The 4817-nt window shown below is 34.5% G+C and overlaps 1 pseudogene; it reads right to left on the reverse strand.

The window, feature by feature from the left end:
• Positions 1 to 925: 925 nt before the first annotated feature.
• LOC129288057 (protein HOTHEAD-like) lies at positions 926 to 3823 on the reverse strand (annotated as a pseudogene).
• Between the last annotated feature and the right edge of the window lie 994 nt (positions 3824 to 4817).

A 4817-nucleotide genomic window follows, 5' to 3' on the forward strand; every position in this document is an offset into this window, starting at 1 on the left:
ATATAAAGACTCTGAAAGTATCAATACAAATTAAACAAGAGCTAAGCGATCAAGGCATGAACAATAAAGGACTAAGGACTCGTCAAGTCAACTTTTGAGCAATCAAAAGTCTATAAAGTCAATAAAGTATCTTGTCAAAGGAGAGTTGCCTTGTGGCTGCTTTTGCTTAATCTCAAAGTTTCCACAGAATATAATGGTTGAAGGTATTTCTTTAAAATCAATTTTCTACGGATCTGTAATTCACTAAATTAAAGTTATATCGTAATTAATTAGTAGCTTATCAATATATCAATATTAATTTTCCACACACAATATGAGTTTCTTAGAGATTTTTACATATCCCTAAAAGATGATTTAATGTTGTTGTATAGTAGCGTAGTGTGTTTAGCACGAAAGTCGTTGGCCAACGATCTTGTCATTTTTCTTGATAACATTTTAATTAAGTTCAATTAAATTTTTCTTTTTAAATTCAGGCATATATATCACGCCTTAAATCTTGATCCTCAATCGGCAAAAAGCCTGTAATTTGCAAATATATATGACTCAGTACGTTTTGATGGAGGTTCAAGGTTCTTGTGCAATGAAAATAATTCGATCGCAAGAGGACTCCTTGCATAGAGGAAAAAGTAGTAACTTAAGCTAATTGCAAGTTTTTTGTGTTTTTAATTTAAAAGATTGTTATAAATAAAAATTCATACTACTGATCAATTGATGATTTATAAATAGTTAAATTATTTTAATCGTACAATTAGGAATTATATAATTAGCAATGACTTCTTATGGCATTTGTGATTGAAGGTTTATGGATTCATATATTTGTCCGATTAATAATCTTAGATATTATATCAATAAATTTTGAAGAATGTAACCATTAATTGATTGTTGCGCATGATCAAGAATATTTTATTAGTTAACACACCAATGCATATTTTTGGAAGAAAGGAAAGTTATGATACAACATATATATGAATACAACGTACATAATTTATTTCTAATTAATTACTAATATGGGGCGTACACACATCAAACATGCTGGAAAATGAAAACATATATATATATATATATATATAACAAAGCAAAGGACTCAGGAAATCTCTTCTACCCACTATGAAGAAACCTTTCCCTTAAAATCTGCTGTCCCATGTACCTGTTATCAAATGAACAAAAATGTTGATAAATTCCCTAGCCAATTCTTCATCAAAATGTTAGGAAAAAAGAATAAAACACAATGTACAAAAAGCATGTTTTCGATCGATAGTACACACGAAATATTTGTCCAGATCTACTAGTATGTGTGTAGCATGTCAATGTAGTTACGTACCTTCCAAGCATCATGACAGTTGCTTGAGGATTGGTCCCAGGTGAACCAAAAAAGGTTGATCCATCAATAACTCTAAGGTCTCATTTGGTATGATAGAAAAGTTTTTAATGGAATCGGAATTGGAATCGAAATTAGAATTGGAATCGGAATCGAAATAGAATTGAGTTTTAAAAGTGTGTTTGGTATGAAAATGGAATCTGAATATAATATTAATAAATATATATTTAAAATAGATAAAGACCAAAATGCCCTTATAAAAAAAACTCAACCATCATGATGGAGTGTGTATGTGGGGCACTTATGACAATTCCATGTAATTGTGGCAATTTCATTATGATGGAGATGGAATTGAATTCTAGGTATTTTGGTAGAATTGAAATCCATAAGGAATTGGATTCATGCATACTAAACAATTGAAAGCATGATTCTAATTTCAATTCCATTTCTCTTGAACCCAATTCGAATGTACCAAACATGACCTAAGAGAATCCACACCCATAACCTTATAATCATGATCTACAACCTTTCCAACATGGCAACCTCCATGGTAATGCCATATTGTGAGGACAGTGTCTATACAATACTGCTCCAAAGAGGAGGCAGCACTTGCATGTTTTGGCCTCAGGTTCACTGGTAAGCTCAAGACTAAGTCAATTAAGGTTTGGACTGACATATTCTTGCATCGAAACCTTGAGAAAGCCTTGGAGTTTATCACATTGATGATTGTTCTCATGCCTTCAACACAGGTCCTAAGGTCTTCAGGTTCCTTAAAGTAGTTGAATGTGACTGATGGATTGTCGTTTGGATTAGTAGTTAAGAGTTCTAATTGACCAGTTGAGAGAGGTCCTGTTATTTTTTCAAATATGACTCCTCCTTCAAGACTTAAATTGGCAAAAGATTTGATGTTGGTTGTCCACTTATTCACATTGTTTGACTTCGAGGAAATCATGAATTGTTGGCCCGTCTTCAAATAACAAACAAAAGTTAGGTTCTCATCTTAAAGATAAACTTGGAACCTAAAATAAAATAATTTGATGCTACAAGACTAACCTGGTTGGAGACTACCTCAAAAATCCTTTGAAGCCTTTGGGGCCAAGAAAGGCCCAAGTTCAACCCACTAGCAGTTTCAATGAAGGAACCAAACTTAGTGATATCCACTGTTTATACGAGAGAGACTTCAACAGGTATAGGAGATGGCACAACGAGAACATTTGCTGGATTGTCAGCCATACGTTGCCCTACCATGGGCTGATCCAATACCACTTTAATTCTAAGGGCTTGGAGATGATAGGGCAGGCCCAATTCCACTTAACATGAGCATCTGTGGGCTTCCTATTGCACCTGCTGACAATATTATTTCACCCTTCCCTTTTAAATATGCCCTATGGATGATTCCATTCTCATCTTTGTATATTACCCCATAGGCTTGTGGTCTCGTACTCTCTGTGCCAAAAACATCACTTTTTATATTCACAGTCAAGACCCTGAAGTTACTTTTTGTCTTTGATTTGCTCAAGCATATCAGATTATCATTTAAATATCAAAGACAATATGATATCAACATCAAACAATTTACTGTTTTGACACGTTTGGTTTAATGTTAAAAACAACCAAATTAAAACCATCAAACATGAAACCAAATAAGATAAGTAAACTATTTTTAATTTATATATATACAAGTATCAAACATGTTTCATAATGTCAAGTGAAGAACAAAAACACAAATGAAGACTTGAAAATCTAGATTACCTGGACTGTGGCGAAACAAAATCCTTTACACAATGGCATGAATGTAAACAAAAATGGAGTGAGGATTAGTACAAGTTAACAAATCAGCAGCTGTATGTCTATGACCTATGTGATCAAAAATGGTGCCTCCAACTTTAGTCCCAATCAAATAATCAAAACTAAAACCGTTATAAGGCAGCACTCCCACTTCCTTCAACCCATCTCTCACTGCCGATTGCCACTGCCTCACCGTTGGCTCCAATGCCAACACCTTCTCCACCCACTCATACGACTCATTCACCAGCCTCTTGTCCCAGCCAGCTTCCCTCACGAACATGGGCTCAGCTCGTGAGTAAAACCCAGCATTTATGACTGAACCTCCACCTAGGGCCCGGGGCCGGGCATTGAGGACCCCATCCGTGGATATGAATTGCTGGGCAAAGGAGGATGGAGTGGTGTCAATGAGGGAATTAACAAAGTTGTTGAGGTTAATTTTGTCAGGTTGGGTATAGGGTGAGCCTCCTCGTTCAAGAACAAGGACATTAGCTCTTTGTGGGAGTGTTGTTGCTAAGGGACACCCACATGTTCCTCCTCCTATTATTATGTAGTCATACATAGACTCTGCTGGTGCATGCATTGCTTCTTTGATGAACGTGAAATATGGGGCTGCATGTACATCGTTACATAGAAAGGAATATAGGTCAGAAATAAAATGACTGCTACAAAATGTAAAACATAAGTATAAAATAATGTTTTCAGAACCGGACCGGACATTGAACCGGAAAAGTTAGCGGTTCACGATTCGCATGGTTCAAACCATTAATTAATTTAAAAAAAATTATATATGTATATAATAATTTAAATATAAGAAATACATATGAAATTGCTATTTAACTTAAAAAAATCAAATATTTTAAGTTTATCATAACTTAACAAGCCATATGATTCAATATAATATCAAATGATTAAAAAAATTAGTCATTTTTTTTAAAAAAAATTAGTCATTTTTTAAAAAAAATTGATAAAAAATAAAAAAAAATTTAATAGTCCAGTTTTTGAAAACCGAATCCGGTTCCCAGCTTGATTTCGGTTCCCGGTCCGACTGCCGGTTCGAAACGGCTCAAATCAGCTCAACTCTTAAAATGGTTTTTTCCTTTGAACCAGACCAGAAACCAAACCGGTCGACAGTCCGACTGGTCCAACTGGCCGGTCCGGTCCGGTTTTTAAAACAGTGGTATAAAACTTAATTGATTTGTTCGCATTTACAAGATAAAACAAGATAATTAAAAAGTTCATTTTGGAAATTATATGACTGGTCCAGAAAGAATAACTGAACACAATTCAGTTGTTGAAAATATACGTACGCTTTTCGGAATGAGTGAAGCCATTAAAGAACAAGATGCTTCAAGCAAGAAATGGCCAAAAAAATTGCAGTAACCTCCGACCCATTTGAGGTAATTAACTTGTCTTCTCTTCTGATGATCGAGGATATATAGAATAATGCCTTTTTCTTTTTCACAGAAACCAAGCTCTATGTGCTGCTTTTATATATCAAATAGCCAGGACTTTAAAGTCGATGTTCCACCACCCTTTGCACGCGCAAACAACTTTTGATTGTTCAACTAGATCCACCTTTTTCACTTAGCGTTAATTTTTTTTCAATGATTAATTAATCTCTTTGACACGTCTGTACAAAAAGTCTAGTCATATTTTTAAGCTTGATAACTTACGTAAGTAGAAAAAGCAATTCATGTATTAGTCCGTAACT

The sequence above is a fragment of the Prosopis cineraria genome, unplaced genomic scaffold, assembly GCF_029017545.1.
Source record: "Prosopis cineraria cultivar Desert tree isolate PC_DT_omini unplaced genomic scaffold, ASM2901754v1 PC1, whole genome shotgun sequence".
Taxonomy (NCBI): Eukaryota; Viridiplantae; Streptophyta; class Magnoliopsida; order Fabales; family Fabaceae; genus Prosopis; species Prosopis cineraria.